The sequence below is a fragment of the Oncorhynchus keta genome, chromosome 26, assembly GCF_023373465.1.
Source record: "Oncorhynchus keta strain PuntledgeMale-10-30-2019 chromosome 26, Oket_V2, whole genome shotgun sequence".
Taxonomy (NCBI): domain Eukaryota; kingdom Metazoa; phylum Chordata; class Actinopteri; order Salmoniformes; family Salmonidae; genus Oncorhynchus; species Oncorhynchus keta.
Genome location: NC_068446.1, coordinates 10,510,059 through 10,533,411, shown reverse-complemented (window position 1 = coordinate 10,533,411; position 23,353 = coordinate 10,510,059).

The following is a 23,353-nucleotide window of genomic DNA, read 5'->3' as shown; positions in this document are numbered from 1 at the left end:
AGTTTCATTTGGGTACGTTTTTCATCCAAACATCAAAATACTGCCCCCTACACTCAACAGGTTACGGACTCGAAGCAAGGTGACCATCTCTGTCGGCTCCATCTTTCTGACCTAGAGCATGACAATTAATTCCACAACATTTTAACCTTTGCACCAACACAGCATGGTCCACGGTGTCAAATACCTTTGACAAATCAATAAAGACAGACACACAATATCACTTATTGTCAAGAGCACAGTGGATGTAATTTAAAACTGAAACAGTGCTGTGGCAAGACCTAAAACCTGATTGCATTCCATTTAAGATGTTTTCTTGGAGGTAGGCCTTCAGCTGCCTACTAACTAAGGACTCCAGTCCCTTGGACAGCATAGACCATTTTGATATGGGTTGATAGTTGTCAAGTAGCGAAGGATATCCACCTTTCAGGAAAGGCAGTACAAAAGCAGATTTCCATAACTTCCTGATTTCCTTAATCTCAAGTGTGAGGTTAGAAATGCATGTTAGAGGGGGATCAGTGATGTCTGCAGCTAGGTGTAGGAGACGGGGTCAAGATCATCAGGGCCAGGGATTACTTTCTATCAATTTCCTTCAATTTCTTTCAAGGGGGTCAGGTAAATTCACAGAGGGCTCATTTAGACCTTTATTTTCTTTTAATTTTATTTCAACTTTATTTAACCAGGAAGGGCTCATTGAGATTTAAAATCTATTTTCAAGAGCGTCCTGGCCAAGATAGGCAGCACCAAAAATTACAGACGAACAACATGAAAAACTACAAGTAATCTAGTAAAAACCATAGAATTCACAAGACTATAACAAAATCAAAAACATCAAATTATAAACATTGACAGGTCAGGGAATCAGTCTCAAGATCATTCATCAATGATTTAAAAATACCAAATCGGGACAAGTTCTTCCAGTTTAAAAGTATTTTGTAAGGCTTTCTAAGACGATGGCGCAGTGTACATAATAGCCCTTTTACCAAATTCAGTTCGGACATTTAGAACAGTTAGCAGGATAAAGTCCAGCGAACGAAGAGAGTACCCACCACATTTCTGAATATTAAAAATGCGCAAATAAAAAGGTAGTAAGCCCAAAATGGCGTTGTAAATAAAAGTATACCAGTGCCTGAGCCTACGAGTGACTAGAGAAGGCCAGCCAACCCTGGTATACAAAGTGCAGTGGTGCGTATAGCTTTTCTCTCAGTTACAATCTGTGTGTCTACCAACAATTGCTTGGGTATCTGTATCTTTTTTGCACTCCAAACCTTTTACTACTTGACAAAATTTGGAGGGATTTTATAAATTATCCGAAGTAAATTTAAGGTATTGGTCTGCTTTCAGTTTTTAGGTCATCGTCCAATCATCCGCCGAACCAGACCCTCTTGCTTTAGCCCACATAGCATTTAGTTCCCTTATGGTTTTACTAAGTTCATCAGTAACCCAAGGGTTCTCTCTGCCCTCAATCCTGGATTTTTTAAAAGGGGCATGCATATTGCCTTCATCCTGGAATGCGTTGTGGAAGTAAGAAAAGTCTATTTCAACATCAAGGATCAATTCAATGCTAGTCCAGTCAATGCTAAATACATCATGTAAAAAATGAATATCCAACTGCTTCCAGTTTCTTTTCGTAATGGCATGTGGAGATTAGTTAGGAATTTTACCATCTCTCACACAGGCAATAGCACATTGTTCACATATGTCATTTGATTTACATACCGTACAAACATAGGCTACCTTTGGACATCAAAGCTACCTTTGGACATCAAAGCAACTCAAAATCTAAAGAAGACAAACCTGCTTGGAGACAGAGCAGGGGATGTTGGGATGTTGCAAAGTAAACCAAGTTACAAGCTTAAATGCTCATAGATCAATAGGTCATCATGGTCCCAAAACACAGACTGCCTACAGGATGAGACAACCTGCCTGGATGCCTCCTACTGCTGTTTAGGAAGCTAAATGAGATCCATCTCTATGCTACGCACTTAGACATAGGAGAGAGAAAGAGGACAGGGAGTTTGTTAGGTACACGCATCTAGTACTGGGTTGGACCACCTTTGCCCCCAGAACAACCTGAATTATTCAGGGCATGGAAATGTTGGTCAATTGATATCATGGGACCTAGGAAAACATTCCCCACAACATTTTACCACCGTCACCAACCTGTACAGTTGACACCATGCAGGATGAGGCCATGGACTTAAGCTGCTTACGCCAAAACCTGACTCTGCCATCAGCATGATGCAACAGGAACTGGGATTTGTCGGACCAGGCAATGTTTTCTACTGCTCAATTGTCCAGTATTGGTGATCGCGTGCCCACTGGAGACGAGTGGAACCGGTGTTGTCATCTGCTGAAATAGCCCATTCATAACAATTCATAACAAGTTGTGTGTTCCAAGATGCCATTCTGAGCACCACTGTTGTACTGCTCCATTATTTTGTGGCACACAGCCACGTGGCTCACTGTCTGTAGGAGGGAACCATTTCATGAACGGGGTGGTGTACTTAATAAACTGGCCCCTTACTGCATATACAGAGAGATGGACAGAGACAAGAGAGCAATAGAGTTGGGTAGGAGAAGAGAGGAGGGCTGGCAAGGCACGACAGAGCAGTCAGAAAATACACGGAAGGGAACAGCTAGCTAGCTAACCAGTGCCAGGATACATTTTTGCGTAAAGCGCAGGGTGCAGATGACAATGAGCATGACACAAGATAATATAACACACAGGCTGAAACCCACAGACAGTACAAAATAAGCTGTCCTTCAGAATTATTGACAGGGTTGGCCACAGGTATGAGGAGATATGTCCAAAGTGGATTTCCACTGTCGCCCAGGAACCATCCACGACAGAATCCACCAAAGCCACGACCTGCGGGATGTTAGCCCCGCATGGAACACCTGGTACATCTCCTGCATTGACTTGTTTGAGGTAGGAAGAAACATTGAGGGACAGAAGAACAAAAGTCACTGAGTGGATACAGATGCCTTGCTAAGACTATGTCCATCCCCAAGAACCTGGAGGAAACTTCCCACTGTGTAAAAGCGCAAGACTGTTAGAAGCTTCACCTCAGCACTCAGCGCAAAGTTGCAGCGTGTTGGTTGGCTGGTTGAGCAGTCTGAGTATCTCCTCATGTGGGAGCCTGTATTTATGAAGGATAGCCCATCATTGTGGGTCTGCAAGGGGCTCAAGATGTTATGAATATGTGCATTTATATACACCAACCGACTGTGTCAGGCGCCGCTGGTTAACTTCTTCGATATAGGGGGCGCTCTTTTAATTTTTGGATAAAAAAATGTTCCCGTTTTAAACAAGATATTTTGTCACGAAAAGATGCTCGACTATGCATATAATTGACAGCTTTGGAAAGAAAACACTCTGTCGTTTCCAAAACTGCAAAGATATTGTCTGTGAGTGCCACAGAACTAATGCTACAGGCGAAACCAAGATGAAATTTCATACAGGAAGTGCCACAGATTATATGGCTGTGAATTCGCCAGGAATGAGCCTATACTTTCTGTCGTTTCCCCAAGGTGTCAGCAGCATTGTGACGTATTTGTAGGCATATCATTGGAAGATTGACCATAAGAAAACTACATTTACCAGGTGTCCGCTTGGTGTCCTCCGTCAAATTATTGCGTAATCTCCAGCTGCGTGCATTTTTCCATTTGGTTCAGAGGAGAAACCAAACTGCCACGAATGATTTATCATCGAATAGATATGTGAAAAACACCTTGAGGATTGATTCTAAACAACGTTTGCCATGTTTCTGTCGATATTATGGAGTTAATTTGGAAAAAAGTTTGGCGTTGTAATGACTGAATTTTCGGGGGGTTTTCTTAGCCAAACGTGATGAACAAAACGGAGCGATTTCTCCTACACAAATAATCTTTTTGGAAAAACTGAACATTTGCTATCCAACTGAGAGTCTCCTCATTGAAAACATCCAAAGTTCTTCAAAGGTAAATGATTTTATTTGAATGCTTTTCTTGTTTTTGTGAAAATGTTGCCTGCTGAATGCTAGGCTTAATGCTATGCTAGCTATCAATACTCTTACACAAATGCTTGTGTAGCTGTGGTTGAAAAGCATATTTAAAAAATCTGAGATGACAGTGTTGTTAACAAAAGGCTAAGCTTGTGAGCCAATATATTCATTTAATTTCATTTGCGATTTTCATGAATAGTTAACGTTGCGTTATGCTAATGAGCTTGGGGCTATGATTATGCACCTGGATACGGGATTGCTCAACGCAAGAAGTTAATGTTGGAGAGCAAAAAATCCGCTGATGTTTGACAATGGCTTGTCATTTATATAGTGTTCCAGGTGTTACCAATTAGTAACAGATAAGATTCAGCTTGGGTTAAAACTACAGTTCAACATTTTACAAATACATGTTTCACGCTTGTTGTCAGCCTGTTCATCTGTCAGAATATTTGTCATGTCATAGCTGAGTGCAGCTCCAATGAAGGTGATTGTCAGATGAGCTTTGGAACACTTAATTATTCAGCAGATGAATCACATAAATGGATATGGCTCATAATAGTAAGCCTAAAAGTAGCCTAAGAGAAGCAGATCAGTGAAGAAGAATAATATGAATCAAACACTTCAGCCTCATGGATCTAGGGAGTGAATTTCAGTGAACAAGTACACAGGTACTTCACATTGAACTATTTATACTTCATTATTTACTTTAAGTGCATCCATAACCATCTGCTGCACCAATGTCCTCTTTAAAGTCAGATGGAAAATTAAAATAATAAGCTACAAGGGCAGAGGTTCTATGATGGTTGTAGTAGAGGGTTCAGGGAACACAGAAAACACCTTAACTTCTGTCTGATTTCCTCTAACTGAGAACGTCTCCTTCATATCCTCTCGTTTTCACTCGACCATGACATAAAATAAAGAGGAAAGATTGTGTGAGGAAAGACAGAGAGAGAAACATTGAGAGAAATAGATACAGAGAGAGTAGGAGGACGTGGAGAAGGAAAGGGAGAAGGCCATAGCTTCCATTTGCTGACCTTAAACCTTATGAAGAAAAAACATCACATTGTCTGAAAGGCAATACATAAGACTCAGCCGTGTCAGGAGGCCCAAGAAGGGGGAGCGCTTCTCCCTGTCTGTCGGAAGAGAGGAGTGAAGGGGATGTCGTTTCTCCCTGGTTGACGGAATGAAGGGGCGATTTTATGCGTGATGCCACTGCAGCCTGTCAGGGGCCACCTGATTATGCTCATGACAAAGAAGGAGATATTTTTCAGTGGCCTGTGTGTGTGTGTTTTCCACGGCCTGGGCTGGCAGAAGGCAGATGGCAGGCGGAAAGGTTGTGAAAACACCATAAAAGGCAGCCAGGTGAAACAGTGAGAAGTAAGTAGGCTAAAGTGGGCAGTAATTGTAAATGACATCAGTAGGCTGTTTTAGAAAGTGGCAGTCCAGGCATAAATGTGTAAAGGGTTGTTACCTGGGATTGGTTTATACATAGGACGACATAAGCACAATAGACACTCTGGAAATGTTAGTTTATTACTGTGACCCCTACCTTGAAAGCTAAGCTAGCTGAGAAGTCTCTCAAGCCAATTTACAGGAAATAAGCATGTACGTTCTATATGAATACTTCTATAAAGGCATATTGATATTGTGACATTTTAGCTTCTTTATAGCATGTGCCCACGGGTTGTTTACACACCCCAAAGAAAATCAACCAATCAATTCTAAAGTACACCTTTAAAATATGCATTTGCAGTGGGGGATAGCCTAGAGAATCTTTTGCATTAGTAGTGTACAGTGCAGGCGGAAGAAAATGCACTGGTACACTAAGCTGAGAAATGATGAAATGCTATCATCCTGAGTGCCCTGAGACATACACACATCTCCCAACAGAACACACAATAAATGTGAGGTCATTTAGAACTCTGAATGAAGCTGCAATGAAAACCTAGCAACAAATGGGTCGCTCTGCTATAATTACAGTATGTTCAGCTGATGTCACCAATCATCATAACAGGACTCTTACATAACTTTTGTGAGTCAGTAGGAGTGGGATGGGATGGGCACTCCTGAAGCACCGGGCTTCGCAGAGGATTTAGCTTAACAAGGCCCCGCTATAGATTTCCCTTGAGGGCAATGTGGAGGGCGGTTAAGAGACAAAACCAACTGGAGAAGTGATGTATGTTTGTACTGACCTAGCGAAACAGAACTTGTTTTACAGAGTTTGTATCTCGCCTAGAAACAAGAGATACATATGCACTGGTAAGGACAAGGACATTCATGCAAGTTCATGCAATACTATGGATTTGGTAATGGATTGAAAGGTTGGAGCGAGATTAATAAAAAAATAGGTCAGCTCTGAAGTCTCTCAAATGATCTCAACCTAAACTTACCATTCCCTATGAGGTGGCAATCAATAAACCAATGGATAATGAAGATAAATATTGAAACAGTGGACTGACTCAGACTCGTCATGCTTCAATCAATCTAGAGAACTCCAGCTCTCTCCAGGAGTGATAAGTATAATTTTGGTCTTAATTTTTTCTTGTCTAGTACTGTCTTTTTCTAGCTAGGGCCATGTACTTTAAGTGCTGTCTGTCTTCCCAGTAGCCCACTTGGTGTGTGAACTGCTGACAGGTCATAACTTGGAGCTGATTGACAGACAAACATGAATCTAGGAGCCAGCTGCCCGCTCAACCCCATCCCCTCCTCCCTTCTCCAGACCATCTCTGGAGGCCCTTCTCCCTTTCCTCACATCCCTCATCAACTCATCCCTGACCACTGACTGTGTCCCCTCTGATGTAAAATGGCCAAAGTCGGTCCCCTCAAGAATCCAACACTCGACCCCTCTGACGTCAAAGAACACAGGCCGGTATCCCTTCTTTCCAGAACACAGCGTGCTGTCTCCGACCAACTCTCTCGTTATTTCTCTCGGGAAAGGATCTTCTTGACCCTACCAGTCAGGCTTCAAGACGGATCAGTCAACCAAAACAGCTCTCCTCTGTGTTACGGAGGCTCTCTGCACTGCAAAAGCTCTCTCCACTCTCTCCTCTGTTATAATTCTCCTAGATCTATCTGCTGCCGTCGCCCCTGTGAACCATCAGATCCTCCTCTCCACCCTCTCGGGGCTGGGCATGTCAGGCTCTGGACATTGGATTGCATCCTACCTGGCAGGCTTCTCCTACCAGGTGATGTGGAGAGGATCTGTGAAAAGAAGAAATGTGCCAGCGCCACAGACAACAATAAAAATATTTTGTATTCATATTTTTGGGGAATTCATATTTTTTTTTACTTCCCTATGGCAGCCTACCTAACGTGAGTTAAAAAAAAACTAACTGTGGGAAAGTGGCCTCCATTTGCTATTCGAGTGCATACGGATGACATGTCTTTTTTCTCTTGCCCCTGTTCCTGTCCATTTAATAATGGGACATTCTAAATCATATCTAATTGTACATACACTACCGTTGAAAAGATCTCATACAACGCTGTGTACTACTCCCTTCACAGAAGAGTGCAAACTGGCAGTAACCAGAATAGAAAGAGGAGTGGGAGGCCCCGGTGCACAACTGAGCAAGAGGACAAGTACATTAGAGTGTCTAGTTCGAGAAACAGACGCCTCACAAGTCCTCAACTGGCAGCTTCATTAAATAGTACCCGCAAAACACCAATCACATTTACATTTAAGTCAAAGACATCCAATCAAATTGGTGCATTCAATCACCACAGCCACTTTACAATACCAATCTTCAACAGTGAAGAGGTGACTCCGGGTAGAGTAGGCCAGCATATTCTGTGCTTCTGAAATACATTTTTTCAGATCATAATGTTTCTTTAGAGAGTCTCCCTTTCCATAAAGTGGTCAGACATTTTCGTGAGAACACCAATTTTGGAATGTCTGATGGTCTGACATACTTCGCTGTAGCTGTGAATTGAGACCCAGCCCATGCAGAAAGCCTGATATCTCCAGCTTAAATTGACAGATTTTTATTTTTTATTTTTTATGTTACTTAGATTGACGCATAGAATAGACTTAAGGACTCTTCAGGATTAAGATGAATGCACTGTAAATCGCTCTGGATAAGAGTGTCTGCTAAATATCTAAAATAGAAATATCTATTGGCTAATGGCTAATGGACACTAAACTGATACAATTGTAGAACGTTGTAGAAATTATAGAAATTCCCAGAGAAAGACATTGGGTGACTTCACACCATCAGTGGGTGTCTTTAGCCTCACTTAACTAATGTCGTACGAGGCTATCTAAGAAATGCCACGATGAACCAGAACAGTGGTACAAAGGATTTTATCTGAAATTACACGATGAAATGAAATATTATGTATAATTCACTTTTCCATCTGTCTCTTAATCATTTTTGTTGATTGAATAAAACAGTAAGTTACTATGGGAAATAATAAGCCTTGCAAAAAAACATCACAAATCTAATTAATATGTCTATAACAACAGTATATGCCTATTACGGTAATATTTAGTCTGATAATAGTTACAAGAATAATATTATAACTTCTCGCTAATACATACATGAGCTCACCTAGACCAATGTTTGCCATGCCATCTTAACATGTCAACATCCACTAATATTTGATTTAAATCTCGGCAAACACCTGCACACTAGGGCCAGGGTTGGAGAGCCACTGATCTAAATGTTTTCTTTCAACCCCCAGATCCAGTACAATATAAGTAGGTGGTTTTGTGAGGTGTGTGTTTCTCTACAAGGCAGCAGGACTGAATTGTACATGCCCTCTCAGACCGCAGCCCTTGGCCCCTCTTCATCCAGTCCTCTGGAAACTAATTGGCAGGCCCAGCTCAAAATCTTAAGTGGGATTTATGTCCACCTGTTTATTTGTGAGTGAGGCAAAGATGAAAGAGCCTGCATAGAGGTGGGAGCCGGGTGGCGGGGGTAAACCCCATCATAGAGGGGGGTTGTGTGGTACACGTTACCTCAGGCTCCCGCCTCCAGTCTCGGCGTGGGAGGCAGAGATAAAGAGAGATCATTGTTCCTGCCCAAGACACTGTCGTCTGCCTGTATGTGAGGAAAGAAAGGGAAAGAGAAAAAAATGGAGAGGAGAGAATGGCCAGGCAAGGGAGAGAATAGAAAGGAGAGGGAAGAGAATGGAGAGAAGACACAGTGCAAAGAAAAGGACTGGCCGTACACAGCGAGATGGCAGAGACAGAGAGAGATTAGGTATTTATTAGGATCCTGAATTAGATGCTGCCGAGGCAACGGCCACTCTTCCTGGGGTCCAAACATGTAACAACACAACAAATAAAATACTCTCCAATCCAGAGCGACCCACAGCCAGCACATTCATCTTAAGATAGCCAGGCAAGACAACCACATCACAGTCGTATCCCAACCAATATCATATAGCTAATACAATGTAAAATACAATACAAAATGAATAAACATGTACCTCTTCAGTCTCTCCGTTGTGGCCCATCTGAAGTTTGCTCGAGAGCATTTGGATGATCCAGAATAAGATTGGGAGAATGTCATATGGTCAGATGAAACCAAAATATCACTTTTTGGTAAAAACTCAACTCGTCGTGTTTGGAGGACAAAGACTGCTGAGTTGCATCCAAACACCACACCTACTGTGAAGCATGGGGTTGGAAACATCATGCCTGGGGCTGTTTTTCTGCAAAGGGACCAGGACGACTGATCCGTGTAAAGGAAAGAATGAATGGGGCCATGTATCATGAGATTTTGAGTGAAAACCTCCTTCCATCAGCAAGGGCATTGAAGATGAAACGTGGCTGGGTCTTTCAGCATGACAATGATCCCAAACACACCGCCCGGGCAACGAAGGAGTGGCTTCGTAAGAAGCATTTCAAGGTCCTGGAGTGGCCTAGCCAGTCTCCAGATCTCAACCCCATAGAAAATCTTTGGAGGGAGTTGAAAGTCCGTGTTGCCCAGCAACAGCCTCAAAACATCACTGCTCTAGAGGAGATCTGCATGGAGGAATGGGCCAAAATACCAGCAACAGTGTGTGAAAACCTTGTGAAGACTTACAGAAAATGTTTGACCTCTGTCATTGCCAACAAAGGGTATATAACAAAGTATTGAGATAAACTTTTGTTATTGACCAAATACTTATTTTCCACCATAATTTGCAAATAAATTCATTAAAAATCCTACAATGTGATTTTCTGGATTTCTTTTCTCATTTTGTCTGTCATAGTTGAAGTGTACCTATGATGACAATTACAGGCCTCTCTCATATTTTTAACCAGAAGGAGATTAGGGTTCCAATTTGGGAACACCCCCCACGTTCAGCTGGAAGGTGGCGCATGGAACGCAAAAATATTCCTAAAAATATTTTACCTCCACATATTAACAAGTCCAATGGCTCAAATTAGAGATAAACACCTTGTTTATCTACATTTACATTTACATTTAAGTCATTTAGCAGACGCTCTTATCCAGAGCGACTTACAAATTGGTGCATTCACCTTATGACATCGAGTGGAACAGCCACTTTACAATAGTGCATCTAAATCTTAAAGGGGGGGGGGTGAGAAGGATTACTTATCCTATCCTAGGTATTCCTTAAAGAGGTGGGGTTTCAGGTGTCTCCGGAAGGTGGCGATTGACTCCGCTGTCCTGGCGTCGTGAGGGAGTTTGTTCCACCATTGGGGGCCAGAGCAGCGAACAGTTTTGACTGGGCTGAGCGGGAACTGTACTTCCTCAGTGGTAGGGAGGTGAGCAGGCCAGAGGTGGATGAACGCAGTGCCCTTGTTTGGGTGTAGAGGCCTGATCAGAGCCTGGAGGTACTGAGGTGCCGTTCCCCTCAAAGCTCCGTAGGCAAGCACCATGGTCTTGTAGCGGATGCGAGCTTCAACTGGAAGCCAGTGGAGAGAGCGGAGGAGCGGGGTGACGTGAGAGAACTTGGGAAGGTTGAACACCAGACGGGCTGCGGCGTTCTGGATGAGTTGTAGGGGTTTAATGGCACAGGCAGGGAGCCCAGCCAACAGCGAGTTGCAGTAATCCAGACGGGAGATAACAAGTGCCTGGATTAGGACCTGCGCCACTTCCTGTGTGAGGCAGGGTCGTACTCTGCGGATGTTGTAGAGCATGAACCTACAGGAACGGGCCACCGCCTTGATGTTAGTTGAGAACGACAGGGTGTTGTCCAGGATCACGCCAAGGTTCTTAGCGCTCTGGGAGGAGGACACAATGGAGTTGTCAACCGTGATGGCGAGATCATGGAACGGGCAGTCCTTCCCTGGGAGGAAGAGCAGCTCCGTCTTGCCGAGGTTCAGCTTGAGGTGGTGATCCGTCATCCACACTGATATGTCTGCCAGACATGCAGAGATGCGATTCGCCACCTGGTCATCAGAAGGGGGAAAGGAGAAGATTAATTGTGTGTCGTCTGCATAGCAATGATAGGAGAGACCATGTGAGGTTATGACAGAGCCAAGTGACTTGGTGTATAGCGAGAATAGGAGAGGGCCTAGAACAGAGCCCTGGGGGACACCAGTGGTGAGAGCGCATGGTGAGGAGACAGATTCTCTACCCAGCAAGTCAGATTTCTAAAATGTTTTACGGCGAAAACATAGCACATATTTATGTCAAACCACCACCGAAGACACAGCTAATTTGCATAGCCAAGTTGAAAAAAATATGCAATCAACAAACGTAGGATTAAAAGAAAAATAATGCACTAACCTTTTGAAATCTTCATCAGATGACAGTAATATAACATGTTACACAGTACATTTATGTTTTTTTCAATAATATGCAATATATATCCATAAATCTCTGTTTACAATGATGCATCGTTCAAAAAATGCTACTCAAATGTCCTGAGAAATGACGATAGCTCCGGCAGATAACGTCAGCTAACAAGGAATACACATCATAAACTTTGACTAAATATGCATGTTCTACATATATATAGTTAGATACACTTCTTCTGAATGCAATCGCTGGGTTACATTTATTTTTAACGTTACAGGTTTCGTTCACTAGGCTATACTATGAGTCGGCGCTCAAAAAGTAGCATTATGGCTCCTCTATCTTGGAGTCCACAGAAACCCAAATTTACCACATAAATATTCCCTTACCTTTGCTGTTCTTCCATCACAAGACCTGGAAGGAATTATACTTACCAAAAACAGTGTTTAGTTTTGCAGTCTGTGTCTTTCGGTTCTCAAACACGACACATTTCGGTTGAAATGTAGCCAAAAGTCAAGTGGATGCGCACCAAAACGTCGAACTTACATATTATATGTCGACTAAACTTGTCAAACTAAGTTCATAATCAAGCTTTAACATGTTATAAAGGTGTACAGCAATCGTGAGGACGAACAGAAACGCATGCATTGTATAATCGATCTTGGAAAAAAGACAGGACTGGAGCAGAGCGCGCATGAGAGTGACCTGTTTTTTCGCGTGACCGAAAGGTTTCGGCTCGCCAAAACTCTCGTGAGCGCGCGATTCTCACAATGAGAAGCCCCATTGAAAGCAGACATCGCGCTGAAGACAAAGAGACTGTTCCCAGACCTGTAAGTGCTTGGGAAGGGTGGGGGCGATGACGTCAAAGTTGGGCCAACTTTTCTGATGACAAGAGAGAGTTTGGGAGAATGACTGCCCTGAGAGTTCTGCTTTACATACAGACATAATTTAAACGGTTTTAGAAGCTTTGGAGTGTTTTCTATTCAATAATATTTTTTATTTGCATATATTAGCAACTCTTGACAAAAAAATGGTTTACTATGGGCACGCAATTACTCCAGCGGGGCAGTAAACAGCCCTATCCCCAACAGGTTTTAAGTGGGAGAACTTGCACAATTGGTGACTGACTAAATACTTTTTGCCCCACTGTATGCATTACCCAAGGGTTCATCTCAATACTTACTATGTAAACCAGATATTTAATATTGGAGCATTTCCATTAGCAGTCATTACCAAATATATTTAGACTTGAACGTATGTTAGTTACAGTTTGGTGGGTCAATTAGAGTTAACCCAATTCTAACAGTTCACGTTGTTCCCTATTATATTTTCAAAACTGGTGGGTGAAATAATGTTATTTGCTGTGGAACACTAAATAAACCAGATCAGGAAATAGCACCTCATAGTTTTTCTTTATGACCTTATTTTCTTTCCCTTCATTTCTGCACTATGGTACTGCATTGGGAATTGGTTTTAGCAGTGAGGGAACAGAACCACCATATGCTCCAACCCTTCACTTTACAGGGGGAATCTTCCCCATCTCTGGACAGCTTCCAGATCGATGCGTCTTCTGCCTCTCACCATCTCTCACGAACTCCCAGAGAGACCAACAGCTTGTCAGAGTGAGTGGTGAAGGACACTTCTCTCACCACTGCCCAAAAGCAGTGGCTCACTTCTCGAAGTTGCTCAAAACAAACAGACAAGAAGGAGACAGATGCAAGAGGGAAGCTCAGTAGGACCTATAAAAAAGGGAAATCAACATTAGTTTGACAAGTTTGTTTGACAAATCTGTCCGACTGCAAATTGAGCAATCAGTTTTGATTAATATGTACATTTCGAAAGGTAATTGAAAGGGCATTGGCTTCAAAGTAACCTCCCCAATAGGAAGTGTCAGGGAAGTATGTACGCTTTGTCCACAGTCTCCTTGACAATTGAGAAGAACAACACATCTATTTTGAACAGATTGAATGTGTATAAGGAATTGAAACCAAGAGGAAAAAAAGTCATGCCAAATAAATTAATTTGTCCTGTTCTCATGTCTTTAAGGTTTAAAGGTTTTTGCCTTGTTTCATGGCACGACCAACCTACTTGACAGGTCACAGGTGTCATTCAGATATAATACCATACTATAGACCCCTTTTCAGGACACGACACACAATTCACGCACAGATGTGCGTAGCCATCTGCATGCATTCAACATACAAACGTATGTTTGTAGGCTTACTTCTAAACAAAATAACTTTTTTAGGTTCTCATATGCTTACAATAATGTGTTGAAACTTGCTTGAACAGTCACTAAACTATATTTGGTTGTGATTCTTGCTAAATAACTATTTTGGATGCAGCATGTTGTTAGCTAGAATGTTAATCCTTATTGATATAGGCTGTAGCAAGAGTTAGCCAAAGTGCCATTTACATTTTTTAAAGAATAATGCAGTTGATGTGTGATGACAAAAAAAAAAACATATTAAGCAGGAAATTCATACAAGCCTTAAAATGTAATTATAATCCAAAAGTTGTGTGAAATGCTCTCATAATAAACATGTAAATAGAGACTTTTGTTCTTCCACAAACTTGCGCATCTCGCCCTCGTGCGGCAACGTTTGCAAACACAGAATGGGTATTTTCTGCAGCAGTGTGACAACACAATCCCAGGTATACATACCCAACCAACTGGAAACAGCCTATAGAATCTGGGTGCTACCTGTCAGAAAAGTAAATTTTCCTGTTTGCCAAGCAAGAAATCCCCTGGCTGTCACTTTGGGTCATGTCCATGCAGGGGCGTCATGCACCCATTAATTTAGAGGGGGCATGAATTCTATGTCAAAAATGTTTTATTCTACATAGGTTATGTAAGCATAACTCTTTACTTTTTCAATTATCATTTTAATGAGAGTGCCATTCTGACTGTTGTAAATCACACATCTCAATATACTGAACCAACATGCCTAGGCCTTTTCATCCAAATTACAATAAAGTACATGGAATCTTAACACATCATCATCAATACAGACACATATCATGGCACCATAATTAATACACAAATATGATGATATTATGATAAGGTGCCAGATTACATTTAAGTATTTAAGTATTTTTCTGTATATCTATGTATACCTCTTGAGCTGTCTGAATCCTCCTGACTGCTGGTGGTTGGTTATTTTGTTGTTGTTTTCTTACCCCCTTTTACTCCCCAATTTCGTGATTACAAATAAACAAAATGGTTTCTCTGCAGCTCTGCTAAAAACTGGATAAATATTGAAAATAATGTGTTGTATTCAGTACAGTTGCTTGATTTTCAGTAATTGCTCTATTTTCTAAAGTCTAGCAACCTCGCCAGGAGGCATGCCAGCTAAAATATTTAGACAAGCTACTTTTAACTTCATTGATAGCCTGAAATGGCTCGGTAGCTAGTTATGAGGTTGATTGATTGGAAAACCTATCTAGCAGGCTAGCTAAAACCAACTTCATAAAATGTATAGGTGGCTAGTATTACAGAGAAACAACAAAATATTTGTGTTGTATTTATTCATCAAGAAGGAGTCAATAGGCTGCATACAGTACCAGTCAAAATATTGGACATACCTACTCATTCCATATGGTTTTTCAATTTAATTATTTTCTACATTGTAGAATAATAGTGAAGACATCAACACTATGAAATAACACATATGGAATCATGCAGTAGCCAAAAAGTGTTAAACAAATCCAAATATATTTTATGTTTGAGATTCTTCAAAGAAGCCACCCTTTGCCTTGATGACAGCTTTGCACACTCTTGGCATTCTCTCAACCAGCTTCATGAGGTTGTCACCTGGAATGCATTTCAATTAACAGGTGTGCCTTGCTAAAAGTTCATTTTTGTAATTTCTTTCTTTCTTAATGTGTTTGTGCCAATCAGTTGTGTTGCATTAATGTGGTGACTGTTATTTATCGAATCAGCTAACTTGTGTTTATTGTTACTCGATTAAGTTAATCATATAACAATTCACTTTTGGGGCACCATCTCCGGAATTAAAGTCAAGAAGATATATATAAACTATATATTGATTAAAGTCATTACCTAATAATGGTCTCATTCTGAATGTCGCAGACCTCTTGAATCTGCAAGAATCCCAGCCTTTTCAGATTATTAAGTACTACACAAATTGATTTAATTATATATTTACTAACTAAATAATAACAAGGAATACACATACTTACATGAGACAAAAGTCCCTAGTGGACTGATAAGATATGACGGCTTGTTACACATATGGTGAGGGAGGGGTAGATAAAAAGAGGGAGAGACAAAGAGTGTCAAACGTATCGTACATTTGGAAACTACCCTCAAAGTAATAAGAATATTTTGCTCACGAACCACTGCCCATTTGGGTAAGGAATGCAATGTATTTACGTGTAGATGTCGTTGTTTGTCGTCTCTCTGAAACCAATCAATCTTTCCATGGGAAGGGCTAGATGGGTGTAAGACTCACCTGAGGTAACAATGTCCTTCTTAGTTGTTCTGGCTTGGAGTGGATGTTTCTTCAGATAAACAAATGATTGTCTGAGATGGGATCTTCTCCATCCTTTCTGGTTAGACAGTCAAAGTTACACTTTACATGCACAGCTGCAGACTGTCACTGTTTTGGTCTAGTGAGCTTATCTTCTTTCCCTTGTGTCGAGTTTCAGAGTTTCCAACCATTTGTAACATTCAGCTCATGCTTCATGCATTTCTGATTTGGTAGGAGAGGTTATATTCTCACCTCATGTTGGTTCCACGTTTCAATCATTTCACACACGTAGCTAACGCTCCATGCTTTTCTGGTTTCAATGTTAATTCTTAGCGAGTCCTTTTTAACCAGCTCGGGAGTTTTATTCCTCTGCTGGTAGCGTGACTACAGCTCAAGCTCATTACCATAACACACAATGCGCAAAAATATTCCTAAAAATATTTAACCTCCACACATTAACAAGTAAAATAGCTCAAATGAAAGATAAACAAGTTGTTTATCTAGCCAGCAAGTCAGATTTCTAAAATGTTTTACGGCGAAAACATAGCACATATTTATGTCAAACCACCACCGCAGACATAGCTCATTAGCATAGCCAAGTAGGAAAAAATATGCAATCAACAAACGCAGGATTAAAAGAAAAATCATTTCACTAACCTTTGAAATCTTCATCAGATGACAGTAATATAACATGTTACACAGTACATTCATTTTTTTCAATAATATGCTATATATATCCATAAATCTCTGTTTACAATGATGCATCGTTCAAAAATGCTACCCAAATGTCCTGAGAAATGACGATAGCCCCGGCAGATAACGTCAGCTAACAAGGAATACACATCATAAACTTTGACTAAATATGCATGTTTTACATATGTATAGCAAGATACACTTCTTCTAAATGCAATTGCATTGTTACATTTAATTTTAACGTTACATTTTGCGTTCACTAGACTATAATATGGAGTCGGCGCTCCCACAGTAGCATAATGACTCCTCTATCTTGAGTCGACAGAAACCCAAAATTAATACATTAAATATTCCCTTACCTTTGTTATTCTTCCATCAAACGACCTGTAAGGGATTATACTCACCAAATTAGCGTTCAGTTTTCAAGTCTGCGTCTTTCGGTTCTCAAAATAGCCTGATTTTGGTAGAAATGTAGTAAAAATTGAAGTGGTTGCGCACCAAAACTTCGAAAGTATATATAATATGTCGAGTAAACTTGTCAAACTAACTTCATAATCAAGCTTTAACATGTTATAAAGGTGTACAGAAATTTTGAGAACAAACAGAAACACAAGCACTGTTCAATCGATCTTGGAAAAGAGAGAGGACTTGACCATTGCGCACAGGTTTTTTTTTGAGTGACTGAGAGCTTACCGCGTGCTCAAACTCTCGCGAGCGGGCTGAGATCACGCTGAACACGTGGAGACTTTTATTTTATTTATTTTTATTTCACCTTTATTTAACCAGGTAGGCTAGTTGAGAACAAGTTCTCATTTGCAACTGCGACCTGGCCAAGATAAAGCATAGCAGTGTGAACAGACAACACAGAGTTACACATGGAGTAAACAATTAGCAAGTCAATAACACAGTAGAAAAAAATGGGCAGTCTATATACAATGTGTGCAAAAGGCATGAGGAGGTAGGCGAATAATACAATTTTGCAGATTAACACTGGAGTGATAAATGATCAGATGGGCATGTACAGGTAGAGATATTGGTGTGCAAAAGAGCAGAAAAGTAAATAAATAAAAACAGTATAAAAACAGTATGGGAATGAGGTAGGTGAAAAAGGGTGAGCTATTTACCTATAGCCTATGTACAGCTGCAGCGATCGGTTAGCTGCTCGGATAGCTGATGTTTGAAGTTGGAGAGGGAGATAAAAGTCTCCAACTTCAGCGATTTTTGCAATTCGTTCCAGTCACAGGCAGCAGAGTACTGGAACGAAAGGCGGCCAAATGAGGTGTTGGCTTTAGGGATGATCAGTGAGATACACCTGCTGGAGCGCGTGCTACGGATGGGTGTTGCCATCGTGACCAGTGAACTGAGATAAGGCGGAGCTTTACCTAGCATGGACTTGTAGATGACCTGGAGCCAGTGGGTCTGGCGACGAATATGTAGTGAGGGCCAGCCGACTAGAGCATACAAGTCGCAGTGGTGGGTGGTATAAGGTGCTTTAGTGACAAAACGGATGGCACTGTGGTAGACTGCATCCAGTTTGCTGAGTAGAGTGTTGGAAGCCATTTTGTAGATGACATCGCCGAAGTCGAGGATCGGTAGGATAGTCAGTTTTACTAGGTAAGCTTGGCAGCGTGAGTGAAGGAGGCTTTGTTGCGGAATAGAAAGCCGACTCTGGATTTGATTTTTGATTGGAGATGTTTGATGTGAGTCTGGAAGGAGAGTTTGCAGTCTAGCCAGACACCTAGGTACTTATAGATGTCCACATATTCAAGGTTGGAACCATCCAGGGTGGTGATGCTAGTCGGGCATGCGGGTGCAGGCAGCAATCGGTTGAAAAGCATGCATTTGGTTTTACTCGCGTTTAAGAGCAGTTGGAGGCCACGGAAGGAGTGCTGTATGGCATTGAAGCTCGTTTGGAGGTTGGATAGCACAGTGTCCAATGACGGGCCGAAAGTATATAGAATGGTGTCGTCTGCGTAGAGGTGGATCAGGGAATCGCCCGCAGCAAGAGCAACATCATTGATATATACAGAGAAAAGAGTCGGCCCGAGAATTGAACCCTGTGGCACCCCATAGAGACTGCCAGAGGACCGGACAGCATGCCCTCTGATTTGACACACTGAACTCTGTCTGCAAAGTAATTGGTGAACCAGGCAAGGCAGTCATCCGAAAACCGAGGCTGTTGAGTCTGCCGATAAGAATTTGGTGATTGACAGAGTCGAAAGCCTTGGCGAGGTCGATGAAGACGGCTGCACAGTACTGTCTTTTATCGATGGCGGTTATGATATCATTTAGTACCTTGAGTGTGGCTGGGGTGCACCCGTGACCGGCTCGAAACCAGATTGCACAGCGGAGAAGGTACGGTGGGATTCGAGATGGTCAGTGACCTGTTTGTTGACTTGGCTTTCGAAGACCTTAGATAGGCAGGGCAGGATGGATATAGGTCTATAGCAGTTTGGGTCCAGGGTGTCTCCCCTTTGAAGAGGGGATGACTGCGGCAGCTTTCAATCCTTGGGGATCTCAGACGATATGAAAGAGAGGTTGAACAGGCTGGTAATAGGGGTTGCGACAATGGCGGCAGATAGTTTCAGAAATAGCGGGTCCAGATTGTCAAGCCCAGCTGATTTGTACGGGTCCAGGTTTTGCAGCTCTTTCAGAACATCTGCTATCTGGATTTGGGTAAAGGAGAACCTGGAGAGGCTTGGGTGAGGAACTACGGGGGGCGGAGCTGTTGGCCGAGGTTGGAGTAGCCAGGCGGAAGGCATGGCCAGCCGTTGAGAAGTGCTTATTGAAGTTTTCGATAATCATGGATTTATCGGTGGAGACCGTGTTTCCTAGCCTCAGTGCAGTGGGCAGCTGGGAGGAGGTGCTCTTGTTCTCCATGGACTTCACAGTGTCCCAGAACTTTTGGAGTTGGAGCTACAGGATGCAAACTTCTGCCTGAAGAAGCTGGCCTTAGCTTTCCTGACTGTTCCGGGTGCTGTGACTGTTTGGGAAGGGTGTTTGCGATGAGATCAAAGGTGACCCAACTTTTCAGATGAGAAGAGATATTTTGGGAAAATGCAGATTTTGAGAGTTCTGCTATACATAGAGACATAATTTAAACGGTTTTAAAAGCTTTAGAGTGTGTTCTATTCGATAATATTTTTTATTTGCATATATTAGCAACTTTTGACAAAAATGTATCATGTTTTATATGGGTACCCAAATCCTCCAGAAGGGGCAGTAAACCGTGGTATCCTGAACAGGTTTTAAAGCACTCTGGTCGGAAAGGGCGGTTACATCACAATGACACGCTCTTCTGACCTCATTGGTGGCGTGGTTTAGTTAATATGCCAAGGACATGATCTCTTTAGAAAACCAAAATCAGATGAATATCTTAACAAAAATAGCTTAATCTTTCTTCATATTGTATTAACATCATATTGGATGAAAACTTGAAAGCTCGAATGTGTTTCCTAACTTAAGTTACAGTGTTTGGTTCATACAGTCTTTAATAACATCACAAAATGAATAGCAACATGACATGATTATTCTTTAGATCCCCACTGACCATTCTTAACATTCCTATCTTAGAAATATTGTTCTAATATTCACTTTTTGGGTGTTATAGTTCTTGCGGCAAAATACTTTGAGGACAAAGCCCATTTCTTTCCCAATACTGAGGAGCAATGGAGAGATTCCCCTCTTGCCTAATTTACGACCGAATGTTAAGGTGTCAAACCCCCCCCTCCTTCTGTGGGTAACAGGGTCTGGTTGTTGTCAGCTATTTACCAAGGTGATCTAAGGCCTTTGATCCTCACCCAGGAGTCATGACAGTCCCCTTCTGGTGGGTTCAACCTTGGAACGATTCTGCAAGTTGCCACCTACTATAAAAATGACCACGGGATGTCCTGGTTGTGGATCATCATTGTGGCCTCCCTCTGGTGGTTTACCCTGGTAGGATTTCTGCAAGCTGCAGACCACCACAAGAATAGGCAGGGGATGTCCTGGTTGGGAATCACCATCCTGGTCCGGTTGTCCAGGCTGGTAGATCTAGGGAGTAACTTAGGCAGATGTTATTAACAAAGCACAACACACACGAAATACATCATTACATTTCTTCCCCGAATAAGCCGCATTGTGACACTAACTGATGGTTGTATGGGGAACTTGTTTATGGCTCTATCACTTCCCAAGTGTAAAATAAAATGAAACAAAAATGAATAAAAACAAACAAAAGATGTACAAATTAGTTACCACACCTTAATCATCTAATTGGACTGTATTCTATATCCGTCCACGGTCTTGGCTAAATTACTATCATGGCATTGTGTCTAATGTCATATCTTCAGATGCACCAATTATCCCGAGTGGCGCACCGGTCTAAGGCACTGCATCTCAGTGCTTGAGGCATTACTACAGACATCTTGGTTTGAATCCATGCTGTATCACAACCGGATGTGATTGGGAATCCCGCAGGGTGGCGCACAATTGGCCCAGCTTCATCTGGGATCTTAACTGATTTGTCTAGTTAAATATAGGTTAAATATAAAAAAATATATAAGGTGTTCTTACTTAGCGGTGTGTTGCTTAGGGCACTATCCTAAGTTGATAACTACATGATAAGTCTACAGCTGTATAGCACTAGCTTCAGCCAGTCTGCAGGGATGACTTCTGGGGAGAAACTGATGAGTACTGTAGCTGTAGAGTCAAATTTTGCTCGGACCCTACCTCTTATGGTATAGGGGACACTTGCGTCCGACTTGGCCAAAAGCCAGGGAAATGCAGCGCGGAAAATTCAAATAAATTGATATAAAAATAAACTTTCATTAAATCACACATGTTAGATACTAAATTAAAGCTACACTCGTTGTGAATCCAGCCAACATGTCACATTTTTAAAAGTATTTTCGGCGAAAGAATAAGAAGCTATTGTCTGATGATAGCACAACAGTAAACAAAGACGGTAGCATATTTCAACCCTGCGGGCGCTACACAGAACGCAGAAATAAAATATAAAACATGCCTTACATTTGACGAACTTCTTTTGTTGGCACTCCAATATGTCCCATAAACATCACAATTGGTCCTTTTGTTCGATTAATTCCGTCCATATATATCCAAATGTCCATTTATTTGGCGCGTTTAATCCAGTTCCAAATTGCGCAACGTCACTGCAAAATATTTCAAAAGCTGCCTGTAAACTTTGCCAGAACATATCAAACTACTTTTGTAATACAAATGTAGATACTTCTTCATTGCACAAATGAATAACCTCAACCAAACTCCAAAGACTGGTGACATCCAGTGGAAGCGGTAGGAACTGAAAACAAGTTCCTAAGAAATATTGTTTCCCAATGAGAACACAGTGAACAGACAAAGACCTAAAAAAGGAAAATTCTGAACGGTTAGTCCTCTGTGTTTTGCCTGCTACATAAGTTCTGTTATACTCACAGATATGATTCAAACAGTTTTATAAACTTCATAGTGTTTTCTATCCAAATCTACTAATAATATGCATATCTTATATTCCTGGCATGAAGTTGAAAGTTGAAATTGGGCACGGTATTTATCCACGGTATTTATCCAAAAGTGAAAATACTGCCCCTATACCTTAAGAAGTTAAGTGATCCCAGGGTAAATCTTCATTAAATGTTCCTTTGTACGTTTATGCTTACACAATCACCCATGCCAAGGGAAAGAAAACCAAGTTTCCTGGTAGACTGCAACCTGTTCAGAATGAGTCTGACGTCATCAGATAATTTCCATGTCAATGGCTGGAGGTCAGTAAGAATCAGTGCTGACCTCAAGCCATATATCAAGGGGATCTGTAGTGGTTTTACTACAAGTCACTGTGTCTTACACCATTGTAGTGGCGGTAGGTATGAAGTAGTCTATTTCATAGCTATGCTATCCCACTGAGGGAGCTAACCTCAGTACGAAAGTACTCCATAAGCACTGAACCAGTCGTACGTGGTGTGATCATGGTTCATGACTTCTAATAACTTACCTCCTGAAGGGGGTTCTATTTATTAGTGGTATATGTGTTGACCATCAGAAGAGTGTTTTGGAGATTCCTTTCCAAGTGTTGCAATCTGAGTGACTACTAACTCTTCTGGCAGCAGGCAACATTTTCATGAAAATAAGAAAAGCAACCAAATTAAATAATTTACCTTTGAAGAACTTCAGATGCTTTCACTCAGGAGACTCCCAGTTAGATAGCAAATGTTCCTTTTTTCCAAAAATATTATTGTTGTAGGCGAAACAGCTCCCGTTTCTTCATCATGCTTGGCTGAGAAATCGTCCGGAAAATGCTACAACTATAACGACAAACTTTTTCAAAATTTGCTCCGTAATACCGACAGAAACACGACAAACGTTGTTTAGGATCCATCCTGAAGGTGTTTTTAACATATATATTCGATAATATATCCGTTGAGGCAATTGGTTTCTCATAAGAAGCGATTGCAAAAATGGCTACCTCAGTATTTTACGCAAGGTTTTCTGCGGG